Source organism: Lycium barbarum, chromosome 2 (assembly GCF_019175385.1).
Source record: "Lycium barbarum isolate Lr01 chromosome 2, ASM1917538v2, whole genome shotgun sequence".
NCBI lineage: Eukaryota > Viridiplantae > Streptophyta > Magnoliopsida > Solanales > Solanaceae > Lycium > Lycium barbarum.
This window is the reverse complement of record NC_083338.1, coordinates 120,469,838-120,495,847: the sequence shown is the minus strand read 5'-3', so window position 1 is coordinate 120,495,847 and position 26,010 is coordinate 120,469,838. Positions and strand designations below refer to the sequence as shown.

The window sequence follows — 26,010 nt, the reverse complement described above, 5'->3', positions numbered from 1 at the left end:
CAACTTTTAAATACGCTGACTCATTTCCCATGACCTGATCTAGACTAGTAAAAAAATGACTAATTTGGAGACACGTACATCGAAAATAAATGACTTAACCTCCATATAGGAATAAGATGACGGAGGTCTTCAAGATAGGCACCGCACATCTCCCGACAACTTCAAATCAACCAAAAAACCCGCACAACTCTACACCCCAAGAGGGATGTAGCGAGAGTAATGTTAGTACAACACTAGTACTGGTAAGCATCATATGCCGACAATGGTTAGAATAACATAACAGTAATAGAATCCACAAATAAACATTGTAGGCGGTCTTAAGGCAAATACCATTCCTCACGTTCTAACTTATCTAACTAACTAATTAGGTAGCCATGCTCAAATACTGCGACATTACAACTACTTATAGGGCCATTTCTACTCACAACACTGCAAGGTCAACCTATCATTTATCGTATCCATAATTAGGTTTAAGGATAACTCTCTCGTCATTCTAATATCCTTCACACACCAAAACCTAGCAAGTCATACACATTCATATTAAGGTCACCTAGCACCACGCTTTCCCAATCCAAGCTCACAACCTGTAGTTATAGCAACTAATCCCAATTGTGCCAAGTCTTAGTATAGCCAATCTGAACCAGTACATCACAGTCATATCACAATAAGTTATCACCTATGTTATAGCATCTAAACTCAACTGTGCCAAGTCTCAATACAATCAACCTGAACCAGTACATCACAATCATATCATATGAAACCAAAAGGTACAATGCAATGCAATAATGTATGTATGATGAATGCAATGCATATGCATTGTACACATGTACACTGACAATGGAACATCACATCTCGACAGCACAACCTATGGGGGACCCACAAAGTCCATGTACCACTCTTCCCGGCAACAGCCTTGGCGATGAGAACTCTCTCTATCCCGACAAGAGACCTCGGGCATTAAGCACTCATTCATTCCCAACAAGAAACCTCGGGAAACATACACTCATTCTGCTCTGAAAAATAACCTTGGATCACGAACTCTCATCTCTCTTTTACGCTCTTCGGCAAAGACCTCGGAGGCTACACTTTCTCACTTATCATCATCAATACCATAACCATGCAATATCAATGTATCATGGAATTGAGTATGAAAACGATGCAATGTAATATCAACAACCAATTCAATCCCAAACAGTACCACACAGGGCACGCAAGTAATATCAATAATAAGGCTACACAATAAGCCACAATGGAATCACAATTCTCATCTCAATATCAATCAAGTAAAGTATCGTAATATCATAGTCATGATATATCACTAGTCACAAATACCCAATGTCTCAACGTGGCAACGAGCCAATACGTAAGTAGATCAAGATAAGTTAACAACACAACGTGGTGGATAGCCTCCAAATCATTCAACAAGGCCCAACCTAAGACAATATCCACCCAACTTCATACCTGAAGGTTTACATGCATTCTCTGACAATATCATCTAAACATACGCTTTAATAACCAAAGTCTCACCATAAGGTCATCATAAATCCACAACTATATTAGTGCTAAATAATAACCGCTACTTCTTATATGTTATCAATCTACGTATCCATCCCAATCTCCGAAATCCTATACATGCATTCTCCATTTCATCTAACACTAGTATATGAAAGTCTAACCGGAGTCTACCAAGAAAGGGAAGTCGTTACCTACCTCAAGGCCGAAGAGGTGCGCGAACATCCATTTGGAATCCGTTTTCCATATTTGTAGGGAAATTGTAGATCTAAGAGGTCTAGGAACGATGGATAATTTCAAGTAAGCAACAATTTAGGAATTTGGGGTCATAAGAGTAAAACCATCATTTCTCAAATAATCATTCTGGATTCTCGATTTATTGCTATTTCACCTTTTTTTTTTTTTTTATAGAAATCAAGGTTTAACAAAGTCAAACTTACCCACTAATTCACATTCCTCATTGTTAACACCTAACAAGTTAATTTATTTGAGAAATAGAAAGTATTTAAGCTTAGAACTAGTTATTAATCTTGGTTTTTCAATAAATAAGTCATTCTTGAGTTACTAATTACTCTAGGTCAACAATGCCACTCTTACCCAAAGGTCTCTTAAGAATTTTGAGAAAGAACCCTCATTTAATGCTTTGCTGTAATCATAAATGGTGTAAGAAGAAAGAGGGAATAAAGGGAAGATGCGATGAAGGATTTAAAGAGGTTACCTTCCTGACATTTAAGTCTCAAGAAGCTGAAATATCCTCAGCTGGCGGCTGTAACTTGGGGAAATGAAATATTAGGTCAGGTCCATAAATGGGGCTTTAAATAGGTCAACCACTGATCGTCTAACGCTTCGGCGCTACCGCTTTAGCGACACAGCTTTAGTGGCATAGAGACCGCAGAAGAGGTCTACCGAAATTCTTCCCTCCTTCGCTTTAGCGGGGAATGGGTCGCTGAGGCGTGATTGCTATCAGCCTATCGTTGGGGCAGTCCGATTGGGTCCAAGGGCCGAAATTTGATATTTTAATTCCTAGTCACACGACGGGTCCAGTTAGGCTAGATGATCACCGGGAATACATAACAAATCGAACAAATCCAGGATGTCAAAGTTGCGAATCTTTCAGAATTACTGAAATGACTAATTGGGTCGTTACATCAAATACTAATTAAACAAGTGTTCGTCCTCGAATGACAATAGGCGGACAAAGGCGCACATGAAGTGAACTTAGTAGCGTTCATTTGGGAACAACTTTATCTCGCGGAAGTCTGTGCTAGCTATATCATATGAAGTCTTTATTTAAATAGCTCGAGTAAACCAAAGGCGCAAAAGAAGTTCACCCAACTAAACAAATCTTTGAAGATCACATTATTCCCCCGTCTAGGCTTATCAATAAAGGTCATTATGCGCGAATTTAGTTCTAGCAGTGTATAATTAGTGATGGCCCGACTACTATTTCTCATGAGAAAAATTGAAAGGGTAATAACTCCAATGAATCGAATGGATTAGTAATTGTAGGTCTATTAGGGACACATGGGTAAGGGCATTAAACTTGGGTCGCAAAAATGATTCGAATTACTAGGAACAACAATTTACCAGGGTCCCGCTTCAACGGCCTGCAGTAGTGTTGCAACGGCACCACAGGAGGTGTAAGTCAACCGCTGGAGCGGTCATCGCGAATTCAGAAAAATAAAAGGCCCTTCAACCTTCCACCTCCCCACTTCCACCAAATACACTCACCCAAACCACCAAAAAACCTCTCCTACTCTATCACAATCCATTTTCACTAAGTCGTGCGGGCACCTACCTTTCCCACCCCGGTAAGCGAACCTTTATCCCAATAATTATAAAATATAAATAAAGCGAAAGAAGATATAATAACGTAACTCTTGCGATAATAATTTAAGAAAATGCGGAAGTAAAGGAAATACACCCAGTATCTAGTCTAGTCATACAAGAGCATCTAACTAAATACTATAAGTCTAAATAAAAGTAATACCTAAATAGTCTCAAAATCATGTCTCAGGATGGAAATAAAGACATAATAGAAGGAAGATTCTCCGGACAATGAACGTCCTCATGCTCACCCTGAATACTCGAATAAGCAATCCTCGAATATCAACCACGAGGAGTAGAGGTCGATCTATCCTGGTAATCTGCATTCATTAAAGAATGCAGCAAGTGCTGGTCAGTACAAACAATAAGTACTGGTAGGTATCATAGGTTGTCCTCAGTTAGCTAACATATATACAGAAAGTAAATGAAAAATAGGCATGCTCACAATCAAGTACAAGTATAATACCGTCTCATCAATACATATCAAGTCCTCAAGTATCAATAATTGACATCAGTATTCAAACCATTAGCGACCAACAAGGTTCCATAACCGATCAAGTCTTATAGTGAAGTATCTAAACCCGCATGTTCCCAGTCTCATCATATCCAATCAAGCCTATTGTTAAAGCATCTAATCTCAAGTGTTCCAAGTACTCATCATAACTTGTAAAATTCAATCAAGTGTACGACCAAGTATCCACAACACAATAATAATCCAATCACAATGATGATAACAAGTGCAATGCAACGCAATGATATGGATGACGTGAATGCAATGGCCATATATCAATACCGTGTACACACATGCCTCGAGCGGAACATCATGTCTCGACAGTCATGACCCATGGGGGATCCTTGAAGTCCATGTACTATGTCGCTCCGTAACACACAGCCTAGAGACGAGCTTTCCAACCTTCATTCCTGCTGACCATCCCATGTCACACAACATAGAATGGTCGCGCAATTAGTATAACACCTCCCAAGTATTTTTAAAAACAACATAGGCCACATCGTCACCCCCGGTCAAATGTGTCATATATATACATATAAAGGATGAGTGTTCAATGTATGATTCAAGTATACAGATGATAACAACAAGATCTCTTATCAACACTCATTCCGCTCCGGTAAATGACCTTGGATCACGAACTCTCATCTCCCTTTCATGCTCTCTGGCAAAGACCTCGGAGGCTACACTCTCTTACTTATCATCATGAGTACCATAACCATGCAATATCAATGTATCATGGAAATGAGTATGAATACGATACAATGTAATATCAATAACCAATTCAATCCCAAATAGTACCACATAGGCACACAAGTAATATCAATAATAAGGCCACACAATAACCATAATGGAATCACAATTCTCATCACTAGTCTTAATCAAGTATAGCACAACAATAACATAGTCATGATATATCACAAGTCACAAATACCCAGTGTCTCAATGTGGCAATGGGCCAGTAAGTAAATAAATCAAGGTAAGCCGACAACACAATAAAGTGGCTAGCCCCCAAATCATACAACAAGGCCCAACATAAGTCAATATCCAACCCAACTTCATACAGAAGTTTACATGTTTTCTCCAACATAAACTGACTATACATTTGCTTCGCTAACCGAAGTCTAACCAGAAGGTAAGCCATAACCTACCTGGAAAGCCGAACAACAAAGTCTCCAATAGTCAAAACTTAGTCTTTCCTTTCTTTTGAACCTCGAGATAATGGAAGTCTAGACATATCAGAATTATCAAATTAGAATCAAGATGAAACATCATTCAAACCTTACTTCTATTAAAGACCCAAATCTCAACCTATAGAATGGGGTTTATGAACTAAAAAGGAGAAATTAGGGATTCTAAGCTTAAACATGAAATTCATTCCCTACGTGATCAATTCCCATCAATCAGAAGCTATATTACCTCATGAAATACTCAAATTCGGATTCTAGGTGAAACCCCCAATTTTGGGTATAAGCCCTAACTTTAATTCTTGCAAATTGCCACTAATAATGAAGGAATCATGTTCATGTAGTTACTACTTAACAACTCCATGCTAATCAAACTTAATCCACTAATAAATCAAGGTTTTATGATTAACAGCTTATTCTAGAAACATACCCAAAAGCCTCTCTTATTCTCCAAATTCTATGAGGTTACTAGCATGGATTCTTACTTAGGAAAGGCAATGGAAGAGATTGAGATTAGACAACTTATCCTCAAGAGAAATCTGACCGAACCCTCCTTAAATCGCCTCCAAAATGCTAAGTAAATATAATATAAGGAATGGGAGGAGATAAGAGTTTCGAAAGGCATTTAAATCAGAAAACTCCCTGTTGGACGCTTTTGTGGTCAACAGGCCGCTATAGCGCTCACCAGACACCAGAAAATTTTAATGTCTTCCAAACTCGAAATCGACACACAAAATCACTGCAAAACTTTCCAGACACAAACCAAATATGCAGATACACATAAAAACGCGCTCCAAACGCACTCTTGACCTCGCAATTCCCAATGGGGTCTCGTTGTCAAAGTCAACTCCCCAACGGTCTAAAATCAACTTTACAACACGAGTACCAAAACACACCCGAGTGTATTGGGAACAAAAACCGAGCCTATCAATCAGTCAAAAATAATCATATGGACATTTACTGAAAAGTCAACTGTGAGTCAAACGGGTCACTTATAAACCAAATTTTCCAAAAAGTACATTAAAGCATAAGCCAAACCCTAGGAAATTGTTCCACCTGTCCGCTCGGGTCCAAATAGTACTAATAAAGCTTTGAGGTGGATCAACGGGGGAAAATGGTTAAAAATGCAAATATGACCGTGTTACGGTTCACTTTTACGCGAGTGAGGCATAGAAGTTACTATGAGGATGTTGGTGCTCTAATTGAATTTTTAGTATTTTAGAGTCGCTACCTAATTTATTATGAAAAACTAGGAAAAATCGAGTTTAAGCATTTTGGCAAAAAATAAGTACAAATCTTTTGAACCAAAATTCGAGGTAATAGTTCTAGTGATCCCCTAGAGAAGGTTTTACACACCCTAGTATTAAAGATCCGTAAAATGCGATTGACCTGCGAACTTGATTAACGTATTTACTTGTTTAAAAGTGTTTAGTTTTCCGCAAAAATATCATTCTTATTCACAACATAAATTTCAAGAAAACATTCAACAGAAAGACCCCTTTTAAAAAAAGAATTTTGGTTTAGAAGAATACATGCAAGTGTTCAACTCACTTTGTTGCCAAACTAAAACACACTCGAAATTTCTCCCGAATAGAATCGCTACTATTTTAGTCCTAACAAAATGAATTTAGTACCTACAAGTTTTTATATACATGAAGATATGAGATATATTCCCATTTGTGTATATATATATATATATATATATATCAGTTTGCGTCCAAATAGATCAACATATTCCATGTCCATGGCCCAAAACTTCTCAAATCTGATCCACCGCATACCTTTTGGTCCAAATATTGTGTCCAGCCCAAGTAATGTCAATTTTGTGTCCAAACTTTAGAATCACCCAATCCAGAAAGAAAATCAATTTTAGTCAAAATTTCACAATTCAACAATGTTTTATTTTTAGCCCATTTTTATAAACTTCCTGGTCCAAATCTGATAAAAATAATTAACCTTTAGTTCAAAAATGTTGTTTTCAGTTTCAAATATCAACAAAAATGAATTAACTATCCAAAGTGCATTTTTGTATACAACTCTTTCAGAAATTGTCCGTTCTTAAGCCCTTTTTAGCCAAAAATCATTTTTTTGAATTTATCTCAACTATAAAATCTTATCCCAGAAATAACATTTGACTGCAAAAAAAAGGTTTTCTTCCTATTTATAAGTCTTTGCAAAACACTTCAATTTTTTTTGAAGATTTTGGTGAGTTAGGAACGAAAGGAATTTTTATTGTTCTACATAATTAAAATCCATTTCATAGCTGCCTTAGTGTAATTTGAATTAAGGTGATTTTGAAAATCATTTTTTTGACAACTTACCTAAATTACTAATTTTCATCCTATATTCTAACATTCACATGAGTTTCACTAATATATGAGTTTAATTACATAATACAACTACTTAAACAAATAAATAAACGAGGTAAAGAAGGGAGAAGGTATTTCTTTACTAACGGGCTACCGCACCCATTAGGCTATTTTCACCCATAGCTGGGCCTTCAATCCATTAGCTTCCCTCGCTTTTTATCCAGACTCGATCAGTATCAATGCAAAGGCCCCAAACCAAGAGAGAAGTATCATTGCACTCAATTGAAATTACTTTTAACTAGGTAAATTGGATCATAAAATAATATAATGAGATTCAGACGAAATTGCACACGCACAGGCCTAAACCTGGGCTAAATAAAGTTCAGGCTTAAGTATGATAAGTCCAAACTGCCAAGGACAGAATAGGCCCGAGGTCAAATTTTAAAATTGAAGGTTGTCTATTAATTGAATATACATGATTTCCCCTCGATATACTGTAATATACATACTCATGGAGATGATAAAAATGATATATAAAGAAAAGCTTTCACTTTCTTCATCCCAATGTCGCACAAGATTCAAAGGGCTTCTAGGAACCCCAGACATGGTAGACACCAGGAAAGACTTAAGCTTAATCCCCAAGTGTTATTCCTTCTTCCCCATTTATGTGTTAGTTATAGTGTAATAGGAAAAGTAATGTATACTTAATTAGTACCCCAAACAGCCCCTTAATAAAAATTCTGAGTATATTAACTAAGTGTCTAATAGGCTACAGTTTTAAGCATCCTTAATTTTGTAACTTGAAACAAGATTCACATTATTACAGCACTTTGTCACACTGTCAAGATAAATGGACATAATCCATGATTACACAGGAACAAACAGTATGCACAGTCACATTTGATCAATATTTAAGCAATCACTTATGGATAATTCAGATAAAGAATAGACAGACATGACCAGTTTTTTTTGGTTTTTTAAACAAAAAAAAGCTAATTGTCACTTACTGAGAGGTTACAACTAGTTTTCTGACTGTAAATTAAGGCAAATTATCAAATAGCTTTTCCAATCAACTTCAAGTGTAGCGAACTAATAATCAAGACCAGCTATACCTCTCTCTTCTGAAGGTTTTAAGAAGTAGACCTAGTATAGCTATAGAAGGCTTTTATAAACAACCAGTTATATCAATCCCTCATATGAATTACTAGACCATAGCAGATACTCCAAAACAATCCATTAAGTCTTGAATTAACAAGTGACACTACTACAGACAGACAAAAGATCAAACAGAGCGTTCATCAAATTATACTTTACTCAAATTAGCCCATTCTATTTATATAGCAAGCCCATCAAAGGTCTAGACAGTTTTACATTGACTCAACTATACCAGTCTCAAAATACACAAGTCAACTTCAAATTAATCATTTGATCAAGTAAAGATTTAGGTATATGAGAGCAAAATGGAAACTTAAGTTTTTGAGTCAAATTCTGGACCTAAGTGGATCATTTTTAGCTATTAGGTGTAAGTAATCTCTTTTCTAAAGTCATTATTTTTCAATCAAGGCACCAACATGGTCATCAATCACAACAAGTCCCAACTGGCTATGTAAATAACCCAAACAAACCACTGACTCAACTTAAATCATATAAAAGGAAGGTTTATTCTTAACCTGTAACTACACTTAATATAACCTCATATGGATATCATAATCTTTACGCACTACTTAACCAAATCTTAAATCTGTATAGAATTATATGGCCATAAATAGACTTGTTCCAAAAAAAAAATGAAAAAAATAGTGTTGTAGACTTAAGCAAGAACCTTCATATCTTTGTACTTGGCTGCACTCTCTTTTTAGACAAGTTTTAGACAAGATATCTCTAAAAATTAACAAGACACTGTTCAGGAAAAAAAAAACACATAAGCACGTATTTGTTTCAATCACACTTAAGAGATCTAACTGAAACCTTTCATCAATATTAACCTGAGTCTACTACTATTATATAGTGACTTTGCAAATAGTGAGTAAATCAATCTATGATTCTTATTAAGTCACAGACATCAATCAAGAACTTAGCAAACTGCTACATAAAACCAGTTCATACAATAAAGAGTTGATGACAGAGGAATTATGTTAGACTAATGTAGAGTAATCAATCAGTCAAGATACATATTAAACTAAAAATAACTAAAATCAAACCTAGTGCATGAGCAACAGTCTAGAACTTTCAAGTTTATATCATGATTAAACCAGTGAGCAAGTTCAAGGGATTCCAAAGCTTTCTATCAGCTTTACAAAGTCATATGAACCAAATATGTTAACTTACCCTAATCAGAAATTACTTAGTGAATTTACTCATCACTAACAGACATGGATCTTCAAACAAATGACAAATTCAAGTTAATTTTACTAAATCTTAATGACTAGTAATTAAACAGCAATAAAAAGACCAAAACATACCCTGAGCAATCACTTGAATAAAGGCATAGTAAGGCCATGATTAAATCTTAATCTGTTACATTAGCAAACTTAATCTAACACATAACAAATTAGACAAAAAGAAATACAGAGAAACTAAAATAATAAGGTAGGAAGATTACCTTTTTTTGATGCAGCCTTAGGTCGAGATGGAACTTGGAAGACCCCTAATGTTCCCCCCAGAAGCTCAAATTAACCAATATTCGCCACACAAGAATATAAAAACTAAAAATTTTAAACTTAAACTCGAACTCAAAAAAAATAAAAAAATTAAAGGTCTTGAATACTTAGAAACCCCAAGTATTTCGAGTTCCTTTTGCAAAAGTGAGATTTTCAGATTGCAAGCTATCTCTGACAATGAAAAAAAAGGCCTTCTATTTATAGAGTTCCCAAATACCCCAAACCCTAATTTTTTCGATGTGGGATAAACCAAAACTCAAGCAATTTCATTACACTTTGAAATAGACGAACCAGATTGATGCCAATCATGCCATGAACGGTCGGATTTCAATTCTTCTCCCTATAGAGCCAATAGGAGTCAAGGACCCAAAACAGATAAGTACAAACTCATAAATGCTTAGCAGGTGATTCAACGGGAAGAAATGGAAAAGTAAAGAACAAAGAAAAAAATTGTTTTACCTTTGGGTTGCGTTTGGTGAAAACCCGTGGTGTCGCATTTAATGCTACCTATTTAGCCATGCCAAGCTTGTCGCAACGCCTGTGGCCCCTGCACTATCATCATTTTTTGTAATAAAGCAAAGAAGGAGAGAGAAACTCAAATGAGGCGGCTAGGGTTGGAGAGAGGAAACCCTCTTCTCTCTTAAAGGTCGTTTGGCCCTTGACTGAAAGGGAAACGGGGCATTGCCCCCTTTAGAAGGTGATTTGGGCTAGGTTGGTCCGATTGGGCCGACTCGGTCCATTTTAAAAATTAAAAAAAAAAAACAAAAGCCCATTTCATATATATGCATACATATTAAAAAAATGGATAAAATTTGCAAATTGGAAAAAATTAAAAGGGTCAATTGAAGCAATTAAATTGTAACCAAATGAAAACGAATTAACCAATTAATTTATGACACGGTCAATTTCACAAATTTACAAATCTAGTCATAATTAACTGTTTAAATCAATTATGATTAATTAAAATTATCAAATATGATTTAATTATACAGAAATTAAAGTTGAGGGCAAAAATGGCTATTTATCCTAATTAATCGATTTCCTTGAATTAAGTGGAGTAAAATATTTTCTAATTAACTTCTGATAATTTAAACAATTAAATAAATAGTTATTTTGAACTATTTTCTTGATTGAATTTGGCAAAATGCATCATAATTGTTGTAAATTAATTTCCAAATGGTTTATAATATTATAGAAATTATTTTACCAAATAATAATGGTAAAATATTATCTACATAGTTTATAAAATCGTTCTAATTTCTAAAAAAAAAAAAACGCATTTTACTCAATTTAATATTCAAGTACTATGAGAAATTAAAATAAATTATGAGAGGTCAAAAATTAGGTGTCAACAGACCGAGCGGGTCGTTACACACTCCTATCATACTACAACCTATCCACTCCCTTTTTAACACAAATGAAGCCTCCTTAACACCCCACACTTCATTCTACACTTCTCTAATTCATCTTGCAACTCCCAAGGAAGAAAATTTTCGAAAAGGCATCCCCACCCAATCTGTCCATTCCCTCCCAAAGCTTCAAATTTTAAAGTATGTAATCGCTTTCTACATGAACTGATTTTGTAACCCAAAGTTAAGGGTTGAAGGTTTTGGATTGTTGGGGTCGGTAGAATCCGAGTCTTATAACTTGTCTAGCGTTAGATTAGCTGCTACATCGCGCATTTCTTAGATAATGCTCAAATTTGGGGTGGAAAACTTGGGCATAGTAAAGAGTTATGAATTTGAAATGGGTCTTTAGATTTGTCTCGATTCGGTCGTTGTTTGTTGCTAGATATTGCTCCTTATATGTTGTAAATATCATGCATGCTTGATTTCTATCCAATCTATGAGTAAAACAAGTTTTTGGAGTCGAAAATCGTAAATTAAAATTCTGAGATTTTTGGGTTTTCTGTAGGGAAGACGGGACCGCTTCAGCGGTTCCTTGACTGCTTGAGAGACTCCGCTGTGGCACTTAGGCGTGCGCAAAAGAGGTTTAGACGAATTGCATAGATGCGCTACAACAGTTTATTTGCCGCTATGGCAGCGCCGCTACAGCGGTCTAAGTGACGCATGCAATATCAAGCACCAGTAACTACAACTTAAATTTTGTGATACACGGTTTGTTTTGCTGAACTATTTCAACCGTAATGTACTAGAATTGATACTGAACTTAGGGAGACATGAAGTCTAGTGTTTCTTTATTTTTGTAGGCCCTCTGTCTCAAAATTATGGTAATGAACAATAAGGTCAGGAGGCACAAACTCCGGCGTATGAGACTTTCCCAACTCCCCAATGCTACCGTCGATACTTGGAGCAGATGCTCATGACCCTACTGCTGGAGCGGGGCTTTGACATGACAAATATAGACAAGAGTGCCCAAGAGTTCCTAGAGAAATTAGTGGCAATTAAGTGGACGCGCCTGGTAAGGATCCAGGTTATTGTAATGAGACTTCGGTTAGGGAGTTTTATGTGATGTTGCCCACAGTTGACTAGGATCTTCTGATCCAAGCATTATATTTGAGAGGTGGCCATAAAAGTGGGGGCTAAGGCCATCAACTGAGTGTACAAGGTAGATAACAACCCAGTGGAACCGTTGGCAGACAAGGACAGTGATGACAATTCCGAGTGGCTAGCATCGATTTTGGTAGCTGAGGAGGACCAGGCAGGTATCACTTGGGGCCGCAACAAGGTTGGAATTCATAGCGACAGATTTACTGCTGAGGATAAGAGGTGGTTGAAAGTCATCTCTTGCCGGATACGCCCTCAAGAAATGTTTGGGACGTGACTTATCCCTGGGCTCTGTTGGTTTCTTGCATTATTGATAATGTACCTATGAATATGGGTTCACAGGTAATCCAGCAGTTGAGGGAGTTCTTGATGGATGGTGCAGCGAGTTTGACGTTTCCATCACTGATTACTTCATTGTACAAGAGGGCCAAGGTGCCGGAGGAGGATGGCGATGAGTGGGTCAACTCTGACGCCCTTTTCCGCCCGCTACGGGTGAAAGTAAGTGGTACCACTATCACTAGTAGGAAGAGGCGGAAGGGAGAGATTGCTAGGGCAGTGTCGATAAAGGGGGGAGCGGAGCAGGAGTTGAGGCTGAGGCTCCCCATGTTTAGGGTCCATTTGAGCGCATTGATTTTCTCTTCAATGAGATGATGGCGATGTTCCAGGTGCCTTTCGGGGAGTCTAGTTCATTCGGTGCTGCTATGGGATTTTGTACCTAGGAGGAGATGCAGGGTTACTTTAAGACCCAAAAGGAGATGGGTGATTCACTTTCCATCCTATAGACCGTCTATACCATTTTGTCCAGGGATCACGACAACCTTTGAAGGGACTTTGACAAGGAGAAGGCGAAGAACAGGTCCCGTGACAAGCTTCACATCAAGTCATGGACGAGTATCAAAGGGATGTGGAAAGCTATGCACCCCCGTGAGCGGATACTGTGGATGATGATGATGATTTGGAGTGGTACTCTTTTGAGAGTGTGACTAGGGGTGATGGTGGGAACGGTAGTCGTGGTGGCGATGCTATCAGCTCCGATGATGAGGCGATGAGTCGGAGAACTACTTAGAGGCCTTTCCCTTCTTATGAAGATGCATTTGGTTTTTATTTCAGAACACTATATTGTTGGTTTTGGTTCCATGTTTTGAACAATTTCTTTCTTATTTTTGGATAATTTGGTTTGCAATAATTCTTGGATGGTTTTTCGCCCTTGTCGGACTTTATTTTATGTGATTGGTTTTTGTGAAATGGATGTGTTGTTTGAGATTGATTGGAATTGCACAGGTTGGATAACAGAAGACAGTCTACTGGTTTGGGGCTTCAGGTGTGCCGCCTTCGCGGTCGAGACTTCGCTGCAGCAGTCTCGCTTTAGCGGCAGGTACTGTGCAAAAGTTATATGAAAGAAATAGAAGGATCCACTTCAGCGGACGAGTTCCCGCAATAGCTGCCAGTGACGCCCCAGTGACAATGGAAGCAACACCCCAGTGGTCCTACCTTCATGGGAGCGAGACCACTGGATCGGTATACCTACCTCTTCAGTGGCACCACTGGCAGTGACACATCTCTAATTCCGACTCTCTTGAGCCATTCTAGGAACCGCGTCGAGAATTTATCAAGTTAGGTTCAGTCCAAGCACACTAAAGATTCCTAAGATACCAATTGGTATCTAGGAAGTAGCATGATTAGAAAGAAAGAGGGAAATTTTCCTAAATATCCTATAGCCTCCCATGGATAGGCACAAACGTCTACATACCATTCCACGGGACTCTACTAGACATTTCTCTTGTACTCATAAGACCGATAACCCAGGCTCTGATACCAACTAGTTATGACCCATTTTAGGATCACGCGGGCACCTACCATTCTTACCTTGGTAGACAGACCCTTAACCCAAAACAAATCATTTGCAAGTAAAGAACGAGATTCATTAATCCTCAAGTTATAACATAAGCAAAATGCGGAAGTAAAACCAATAGGTATAATAAAACTGAAGTGTTTACAACAACTGTTAAATACATTAACTCATTTTTCATGACTTGATCTAGACTAGTACAAGAGCAACTAATTTGGAGACATGTACAATGAAAATAAAGGACTTGACCCCATCTAGGAATAAAATGATGGAGATCTTCAAGATAGGCACTACATATCTCCCGGAAACTTCAAATCAACCAAAAGTCTGCACAACTCTACATCCCAAGAGAGATGTAGCAAGAGTAGCATCAATACAACACTAGAACTGGTAATCATCATAGGCCGACAATGGTTAGAATAACATAACAGTAATAGAATCCACAAATAAACATAGTAGGCGGTCTTAAGTCAAATCATAAATATAAAATTCCACCCGTCCCAACACTATAAAGCCTTATCCTACTAACGGTCTTCTAGTACTCCATTTCCTTAACTCTTAACATTCCTCACGTTCTAACTCATATAGCTTACTAATTAGGTAACCATGCTCAAATAGCGTGACATCATGACTACTAACAGGGCTATTTCTACTCACAACACCGTAAAGTCAACCTCTCATTTATCGTATCCATAATTGGGTTTAAGGATAACTCTCTCGTCATTCTAATGTCCATCACTCACCCAAACCTAACAAATCATACACATCTATATTAAGGTTGCCTAGCACCACGCTTTCGCAACCCAAGGTCACAGCCAGTAATTATAGCAACTAATCCCAATTGTGCCAAGTCTCAGCATAGCCAATCCGAACCAGTACATCACAATTATAACACAACAAGTCATCACCTATGTTATAGCATCTAAACCCAACTGTGCCAAGTCTCAATACAACCAATCTGAACCAGTACATCACAATCATATCACAACAATATTATAGGAAACCAAAAGGTACAATGTAATGCAATAATGCATTTATGATGGATGCAATGCATATGCGCCGTACACATGTACTCCGATAATGGGACATCACATATTGGCAGCACAACCCATGGAGGACTCATGAAGTCTATGAACCACTCGTCTCGACAACAACCTCAGCGAAGAGCACTCTCTCGATCCTGGCAAGATACATCGGGCATCGAGCACTCATTCATTCCCGACAAGAAACCTCGAGCAACATACACTCATTCTGCTCCGATAAATAACCTTGGATCACGAATTGTCATCTCTCTTTTACGCTTTTCAGCAAAGACCTCGGAGGCTACACTTTCTCACTATTCATCATCAGTACCATAACCTTGTAATATCAATATATCATGGAAATGAGTATGAATTCGATGAAATGTAATATCAACAACCAATTCAATCCCAACAGTACCACACATGGCACACGAGTAATATCAATAATAAGGCTAGACAATAAGTCACAATGGAATCACAATTCTCATCTCAATATCCATTAAGTAAGGTCCCGTAGTATCATAGCCATGATATATCACTAATCACTAATATTCGATGTCTCAACGTGGAAACGAGCCAATAAGTAAATAGAACAAGATACATGTAATGACCCGTCCGGTCGTTATTTAATACTTCGCGAACCCATGCCCAATCTGGGTCTATGATCGTAAATAGTAAGCCTCATGGGGTGTTTTAAGGATTAATAGTGGAAAAAATTAGTTTTAAATAGAGTTAATAGTCGTGGGCTCGGGGCAGGAAGTGGACCGCTATAGCGGCCATCGCGGTCCCGCTATAGTGAGACTTCATCTGTCGCAGCGGATGTGGCGGGGCAGTGACGCGTTTTTGGTTACTCTGTTTATATTTCACCCTCTTTTGTAATATATCCTCCAAGGCTGCTATTAGGTTTCCACAAGAAGAAAAAAACTCTTGACACCAAGAGAAGAGGTTTTTCCCAACATTCTCCATATCCTTCCCCATAACTATCATCTCCCATGGATTCAGATAAGGGCTAAGAAGGCGAATAGTTCATGAAAATACAACTAGTTGTTCGTCATCGAGGCAGGTTATGGCTTACTTGAGTTAGACATTGATTAGTGAATCGTAAATACATTTAGAGTTGATGGGAGATTGCATGATTAGGTATTCGGACATGGAGTTTGGATGGATATATTTGAAAATCTAACGAAAGTTATGTGTAAATAGTAACTAGGGTAATAATGAGTATTTATTTGAGTGTTGAGTGCTACTATCGTTGAGGGTTATGTGTTACGGGATAGAAAGTGAATATTCGTCATGGCTAGAAAGGGGTATTTTGTTGTTCAGAATATGTATTCTTAGGTATATTTGATTTCCGTCCTTATTTCCAAGTATATTGAAATATTCATATGATTGTCATTCTTGTTAACAAAGGGGACTGGATTGGGAGGACTGAAGGGAGGCATAGTAGTGCTACACCCATCAAAGGCATCATTCATGACATTGTTTTCATTCATTAGCATCAATGCATATATTGCATGTGGTTACGAAGTAATATAAGGAGCAGAAAGTCTGAGTACAGGTCAGTTGTGTTATCCGATCATATGGCCGAGTTGGGTTGGATATGAGGTACTATGTGTCAGCCAATCATTGGCAGTAATGTAAAGATGAGTATATTTATATGATGTGGATCCGCGTTCGAGGTTCTTTCTGGAGCGAAGGATTTATGGCTCGGGTCCGATGAATATCCGGAACGAGTGGTACATCGACACCATGGGTCCTCTGCAAGTCATGACTACTGAGCAATGACATCAGTTAGCATGTATGTACAATGTGATTGGGCCCTTGCATCGTATCTGCATTGCATTACATTTCATACTACTATGTCCTTATGTTTGTGTATTATCAGTCTGCTATATTGCATTGTGCATCGCTTATGATTTTGTTGAGGTGGTGATTGTTATGAAGGTAAGTGTAAGACAAATTCTAAGTGGTAAGTTTGTCCCATAGGTGCATCATATCTTAGTAAGTGAACAGGATAGAAAGGCTCTACGACTAAAAGTTAGGAATTAGATGTTAGTGTAAATGAGGAGATGAGACCTAATTAATTGGCTTAAGGGATGTGGAATGGGACTTCAATGACTAGTTAGGTAACTGGTAATTCTATGGGGATGAGAGAAGTGAATAACTGAGAGTAGAAAGGTATGTTCGTGACAATGAAATAATCTATGTTGGAAGTCTTGAGGGTCGTTGACTTATTTGCTTAACTTATTGACTTTATATTATGTTGTTTGAACTAATCTTAGTCGATCTATGATGCTTACCAGTACGTGTGGTGTACTGATACTACTCTTACTACATCCTTTTTGGGTGTAGGCATGTTGCAGGTTTAAGTTGAAGTTTCTTCGTATGGACTACCAGGCATCCTCCTACAATCTCGCTTATCTCATTCCACGCAGAGGCTGGGTCATTTATTTTGTTTTCCTTGTGTAGTAGGAGCTTTTGTACCTGTCTAGACTAGATCCCGGGGAGTTTTTCAGTTTTCTTGCATCAATAACAGAGTCTGTTGAGCATTTACTTTTTAAATATTGTGATCATTAAGAAATTGATAATTATAAACTAGTTGAATTTTGGGTTGGTTGGTAGGGTTCACTTACTAGTTAGTAATATGGTAGGTGCCCGCACGATTCGTAAATGGGGTCGTGAGAATACGTCAACAATGTAATGAGGTGGCTAGCCCACAAATCATACAACAAGGCCCAACCTAAGACAATATCCAACCCAACTTCATATTCGAAGGTTTACATGCATTCTCCGATTATATCATCTAAACATACGATTCACTAACCGAAATCTCACCATAAGGTAATCATAAATCCACAACTATATTAGCGCGACATAATAACCGCTACTTCTTACACATTATCAATCTAAGTATCCATCTGAATCTCTGAAATCCTATACATGCGTTCTGTGTTTCATCTAGCACTCGTATGTGAAAGTCTAATCGGATTCTACCAAGAAAAGGAAGTCGTACCTACCTCAAGGCCGAACAGGTGTGCAACATCCATTTGGACTCCATCTTCCATCTTTGTAGGGAAATTGTAGATCCAAGAGGTCTAGGAACGATGGAAAATTTCAAGTAAGCAACAATTTAGGAATTTGGGGCCATAGGGGTAAAACTGTCATTTCTCAAATAATCATTCTAGATTCCAAATTTATTGATATTTCACCTTTATATATATATATATAAAGAATCAAGATTTAACCAAGTCAAACTTACCTCACCAATTCACATTCCTCATTTTTAACATCTAAGAAGTTAACCCATTTGAGAAATAGATAGGATTTAGTCTTAAAACTAGTCATTAATCTAGGTTTTGCAATAAATAAGTCATCCTTGAGTTACTAATTACTCTAGGTCAATAGTACCACTCTTACCCAAAAGTCTCTTAAGAAATTTTAGAAAGATCCCTCATTTAATGCTTTGCCGTAATCATAAATAGTGTAAGAAGAAAGAGGGATGTCATGGCCCGATCAAAGGGCCATGATGGGCACCCGGAGCTAACCTATTGAGCACCTCTTAACATACAACTCATACCATAACTAGGTGGACCACAAAAGTAACTCATAAATATCATAACCTATAAGAGACACGAGTCCAAAAGATATATACACATCTGTATAATTGTCATCAACTATACCCACATAAGTAAGTCGACAAGGCTGCCAAAAATGATATACAAAAATATGAACCGCTGAGGTTACAGAATATCTAACTATATACATCTGTCTATGAGCCTCTACATGGAGTATATAACATCATAAAGGCGGGACAGGACCCCGCCATGCCCATATATGTACACAAAAGAACAATACCAGCTGAACCGCAACTCCGAAACAAATGGAGCGCTCCTATATAATCGTTGATGAAGCAACATAGAGGTTTGGTCCGTCTCCTTGTCTACCTGCGAGCATGAACGCGGCGTCCACAAACAAGAATGGCATCAATACAAATAATGTACCGAGTATGTAAGCCATGAGTAACAAAATAAAGAAAGTATGAAGATAACATAAGAGAGAATGATCAATCTGTACCTCTGAATGCTTCTCGAGGCGGATGTTATGCATGCGTAGTTTTAAAAAACAAATTATGCATAATACTGTACCCAGCCATATAGGCTCGATGTTATCATCATGATCCCGCGTCCGGGGCTTCATCATAACATACCCACTGCAGTGGTGTGCACATCTATGTGCCATACCCGACCGACTATAGCGCGGCTAGGTGTAAGAAAATAGCTACATATATATATATATATATATATATATATATATATATATATATATATATATATATAAAGCATGCATGAGATCCCAAATGAAAGCTATAATTCTATCGGAGGGACATAAGGTCGATAAATCTCCGATTTCCATTATGGAGTCATCATCATCGCTATATCTCACCTTGAACGGAAAACTATCATAAGATGAGATAAACAACAATGAACACGATCAATAATCATGCAGCAAAGCTCAATAATATCATAAGAACATCAAGAACTATAAATCTTTAGTATCTCTATGAATGGAGTCATCATGGAGGACATTTGGACATCATCGGTAAGACCACAACAATGGGATCACGCCTTAAAAAAAAGGTTAGCCTTAACATACCTTTTAGTTTCCTTAACTACTTAACATTTCTCCTCTCAAGCTCACAAATCTATATTCAAGAGAATTCATATTAGAGTTAAGTCTTGAAAACACCCATAAGCTCAAATTAGAGTAAGTAGTGAGCTAACGGAATTTGGGCAACATTTTCTCTATTTTATCTACTTCCACCAAATTCCAAATCAATTCCCAAACAATAATAACAGCATCAACAATGCCATGATCAAGATATTTCACTCAAATTATATCCAATACAATCCCAAAACCTTTTCTCATAATCAATTTATAACAAAAACTTCAACACAACCCTTTATACACTTGTATACAACACTTCCTCGTCCTCATTATTACCTCTCATAGGAAGATTATACTCATAACATGTCAAAGATTATAACTCGAGTTAATTTACTACTCAAAATATCCTCAATTTCATATTTGAACTTCCTTTTTCCACTTTCTTTCCTCAATCAAGTTGTGTAACAATCAAACATCCTCAACAACATGCAATAGATGTGAAAACTTATCTTAATAAAAAAAGAGCAAGATTTGGATCAAATTATTCCACTAGAATGAAACCTCTAACTTCAACACCAAATGAGTACTTAGACACTACAAACCCTAATGTCCTTCCAACATTTGAATCTCTTGATTTTTGTCTTTTTAATCTTTGATTTCACTTGGGGTTAGTTAGATATGTTTAGAAGAAGATTCTAGAGCTCTCATGGACTAAGGGAAATGTTGAAATGAGCAAAAATGAACAAGGGTCGAAAATATATCATAAAAAAAAATGGCACCAACTTAGATTTACGGTCCATTTTTATGGACCGTAAAAATTATATAGTCCGTATAATTGGACCGTAGAATCCAACCAGTGGTGCTCCCCTTCTGGAACCAATTTACGATGAGGGTCAGCCAGATATACGGTTCGTATATCCGACCGTAAATCCCAACTTTTTCTTGAAACATATTCTCGTCAATTTGTTCAACCTTACTCCTCTCAACGCATGCTAAGCATTGACTTAAACCATCATACGCTCAAGATGAGAAAATCTAATTCCCTATATCCTCATAAATAACTCTGCTTTCGAAACTTATGGCAACCATCTCATGAAGAAACTTGACGTACGAAAATACAGAGTGTAACAAGGGAATTAAAGGAAGATGAAATGAGGGATTTAAGGAGGTTACCTTTCCAACATTTAAGTCTCAAGAAGCTGAAATATCCTCAATTGGCGGTTGTAACTTGGGCAAATGAAATATTAGATCAAGTCCATAAAAGGGGCTTTAAGTAGGTCAACCACTGGTCGTCTAACGCTTCAGCGGTCGGGCTACCGCTTTAGCGGCATCGCATCAGTGGCATAGAGACCGCGACAACGGTCTACTGAAATTCTTCCCTCTTTCACTTTAGCGGGGAATGGGTCGCTGAGGCATGACCGCTATAGCTGTCAGCCTTGCTGGGGTGGTCCAACTGGGTCCAAGGGTCGAAATTCGATATTTTAATTCCTACTCACACGACGGGTCCAGTTAGGCTAGATGTTCACTGAAAATACGTAACGAATTGGACAAATCCAAGATGTCAAAGTTGCAAATCTTTCGGAATTACGGTAACCACTAATTGGGTCGTTACATTTTCTCCCAAAACTGAGATTTAGAAAAAGAGTTATGGAAAAATGGAGTTTAATCCTAAAGTTGGGATTTTATTCACTGTTGACCCTTCTTCACGAATATGAGAGTAGTTCGCGAACGCGACCCTAACCCAACCCAAGCATCGAGAACGCGAGACAGGGCTCGCGAACAGTGTCCAAGCTCAACCTGGCCCAGACCTCACTTCCTCTTTTTGAACGCGACAGAGGGCTCGCGTTCGTGTTGATCACCCTAGTCAACCCTCGCGAATGCGGTCCCTCCTTCTCAAACGCGAAGAAGGAAACTAGCAGAAACTCACTAGGAACCCAAGTTCTCCGAATTTGGTTTTGACACCCAAAACACACCCGGAACCCTCGGACACAGACCAAAAATGCCTTTCAATCATAAAACACGTTACAAACTTGCTCACGCACTCGGGTTCAAAAGAGGTCATCTTGATCGGGGTTGACTAGGGTCAACTCGAAAACATCAAAAATTTAACTTTCCAACCAAAACCCCAAATCATACCCTAGCACCTCGGGATTCGAACTAACTATCCTACCAAGTCAAAAATCACATTCCGAACCTAACAAAACTATCAAAATTCGATTCCGAACGTGTTAACCCAGACGTCAACTATTGGTAAAAGTTTTACCTAAAGTCAAACTTAAGGATTTAAAACTTAGGTTTCTCACTCTGATTTTAATCTGATTGCCTTTATAACCGTGCCACCCATCCGTATACATCAATAACACCAAACAGGCTAAGAGAACGGTCTTTTAGGGCAAAATAAGTAAAAGTACCAAAACAGCCCAACGATAGTTACACCTTTGGCAGACCACTTGACAACATTGAACGAATTGCAAATTTCACAATACAATCATGAATATTACGTCTACTAATCTAACAAGATCTTGCTCTGATACCCCTTGTTGAAAAGTTTTATACAGTCCACACAAGATTGCAAGTAGATCATTAGATAGAGATAAATTTGAAGAATAGTAAGGGCACTTACCTTGATCCGTTAAGAATCGATTGAAGGAAGTCATGATCTTATAAGCCTTGTTTGTGTTACCTCTCTTAATGGGACTGAGAGGAAAAGAATCAGTCACATGCTTAGGAACCACAGACAATGTATATAATAGTGAGACACCAATTCAGAAGAGACATAACTCTTCAAAGTAACCTGTCACGACCCATTTTACTAGGACGTGCAGGCACTTATTGTTCCCACCGTGATAGGCGAACCCGTATCCCAATATAGACAATTTAAGTAAAAGGCGGAAGAAATAAAGACAGAATAAGTCTCAAATCATCCATATAAGATAAAGTGCAGAGATCATACAAGAGCACTAACTACATACTACGAGTCCGAAAGATGATAAATTCTCATAATACAACTGCCTTGAAATAAGACTAAGACAAGTAAGTAAAGGAGAGAACATCCGGGCGGCGACCATCATCGTGCTCACCCTGGAATGACTGTACAACAACCTCGTCAATCATTCCCCAAAGGAAAAGAATGGAACCTGTCTAATAGTCTGTATCCATAAAAGAATGCAAGAAGCACAGGTAAATACAGATAATGGTAGTGGTAGGTATCATCGACCGACTAAGCTGGCATAATTCGGACAATAAAGCAGGATAGGCAGATAAGTCAACAAGCATAAATCATACACAAGCCAGAACCAAGTGCACGTCATCACCTAAGTTGAAGCATCTACTCCCCAAATGTACCAAGTTTCAAATGCTCAGTCCGAATCCATAGATCACAAGTACATCATAAGAATATCAAGTACATCACAGGGATAATCACAACATAAACCAAGTGCAGTGCAATAATGTATGAATTGTATATGCAATACAATGTTGTGTACACATGTACTCCAGACGGAAATATTGACGTTTCGGTAGCACAATCCATAAGGGACCTGCCAAGTCTATATACTATGTCGCTTTGTATCACACAGCGTAGAGATGACCTTTCCACCCTTCAAGCCTGCCGATCATTCCGTATCACACAACATAGAATGGTCAAGCAATTAGTATAAAACCTCCCAAGTATTTCAAAACAACATAGGCCACATCATCACCGCCCTGTCAAATGTTCCTTATAGATATATATGCAAGATGAGTGCTCAATGTGTGATTAAGTATGCATATGACAACAACAAGATCTCTTATTACACTCATACCGCTCCAGTGCATGACCTCAGATCATGGACTCTCATATCTTTTTAACACAATCCACGATTCTGGAACAACCATCGGACATCGGACATAATCAACGATTCCAAAAATTAATCATCAGACATCAGCCATCTCACGTCACTCAAGTAAAAGAGTTTTATCAGTTAAAATCAGGATATCAACAATGTATCATGAAAGGATGAGAATGTGTGCAATGCATGTGCCAACATCAAGAATTAGGTCAACATCACAAGTACCAACATGGGTACGCCAACAACATATCAATATCGAAGTACCAACATGGGTACGCTAACAATATCATGAAAGACTACACAAGTCATATAGAACTCTATCCTCGTATTAACATCCACCCGTAAGATACTATAATATCGCAATCAAGATGGAACAACAATTCCCAATATCTACTAACAACACGTGGCATCGAACCGTCACAACAAAATAATCAAGTCACAACACAACGGGGTGGCTAGCCCCAAATCACACAACAAGGCCCAACCTAGGGCAATATCCAACCCAACTTCGTACCAAAGGTTTACATGATTTCTCTGACAATATAATCTAAATATATGTTTTGCTATACGAAGTCTCACCAAGGGTAAGCCATGAACTACCTGGATGGCCGAACCGCAAACACAAATAAATCACTCTATCGCCTTGCCTTTCCACTGAGCCTCAGAACCAAAGTAGTCTAAGCATATTCAAAATCTAGATTAGAAATCATGAAGAATGATACTAATATTGCTACTATTAAATTTAGGTCAAACTAACCCTAGAAATTGGGGAAACGGAGCCCTCAAGGGCAAAATAGGAAATTCAGAAGCAAAATATCCAGTTTAGGCACTAGGTGATCATAACCCAACCACTAATTGCTAAATTAACTCATAGATTTATCCAATTTTGAATTTAAATTAAAACCTCTAATTTGGGTATAAACTCTAACTCTTTGACTCTGAAATTCAACACTAGAAATGGAAGATATATGATTACCAAGCTTAGATTCATCAAAATCTAATGTAAACACCATCAATTTCATCATCCGTAAGCCTAGGAAAAAAGTTCATCAAAACCCACTTTCATATTCCATTACTAAGGGATTATTAAAGGAAAGGGAGGATCTATGATGATTAGGATTAAAGAAATAGAAGAGGGATAGCAAAATTTACCTCCAAGAGTATTCCCAAAATATCTCTAAGAAACCTCTAGAAAAGCTCTCAAGATGAACTACTTAGGAATAATAAATGAATGGAAAGATTTGGGGTTTTATATCATTAAATACCCAGTCACTGCCCGTCACTGAATCGGAGGCTGAATTGGAGGCCGAATCGAAGGACCGAATCGAAGGACTGAATCGGAGGCCGAATTGGAGGACCAAATTGAAGGACCGATTTGGAGACCGAATCGGAGGTCAAATGGGAGGACCGAATCGAAGGACCGAATTAGAGGACAAATCGGAGGACCAAATCAAAGGACCGAATCGGAGGTACCAGACACCAGAATTTTCTAGTGTCTTCCAAATTTGAATTTGACACCTAGAACCATCCCGAAACCTCCCGAACACAAACCAAATATGCATATATACATAAAAACACGCTACGAATGCACTCGTGGCCTCAAAATTCCCATTGTAGGTCTCGTTGACCGAGTCAATCCCCGATACCTCAAAACTAACTTTTCAACCCAAGCCTCAAAATGCTTCCGAGTGCGTTGTGAACCAAACCAAATACGCACACAGGTTCTAAAAGACCATCCGGACCTCTTGTAATCGATGAATTTTCGGAAAAAATATGTTTACCCAAAAGCCAACTTTGTGTCAACTATTTTTCTCTTTAAGCCCAATTTTCACAAGAAGCCGCTCGAATCAAATCTAGACACCTTAAAAAGCGTGTCAACAGTCCCTCGGGTCAAAAGTGAGCTAACAAAGCTCGGGAAAGGGTCAAAAGTGTCGGGGATGCAATAACGACCAAACAAGTCGTTACATCAAATACCAATTAAACAATTGCTCGTCCTCAAGCGACAAGGAATAGAGGATGGAAAAATGCTCGAATCAGCAATAACTGAAGATATCGCCTATGCATGTCGGACTTCTCCTTGTAGGAAATATTCTAATCGAACAAAACTAAATTCCCTAGAAGCCACCAGAACGGT

At 38.0% G+C, this 26,010-nt stretch overlaps 1 long non-coding RNA gene across 4 annotated transcripts; it reads right to left on the bottom strand.

Moving 5' to 3' along the window:
* Positions 1 to 3,376: 3,376 nt before the first annotated feature.
* LOC132626948 (uncharacterized) lies at positions 3,377 to 10,689 on the bottom strand. 4 transcript variants are annotated; one of them, XR_009577719.1, is made up of 4 exons: positions 10,463 to 10,689; positions 9,946 to 10,343; positions 4,133 to 5,076; positions 3,377 to 3,659 (listed from the first exon to the last, which is right to left on the bottom strand). It is a non-coding gene; the product is annotated as an uncharacterized LOC132626948 (long non-coding RNA). The 4 variants fall into 4 exon arrangements; XR_009577721.1 differs by having other exon boundaries at positions 4,133 to 4,263; positions 10,463 to 10,687; XR_009577720.1 differs by having other exon boundaries at positions 4,133 to 4,260; positions 10,463 to 10,687.
* Between the last annotated feature and the right edge of the window lie 15,321 nt (positions 10,690 to 26,010).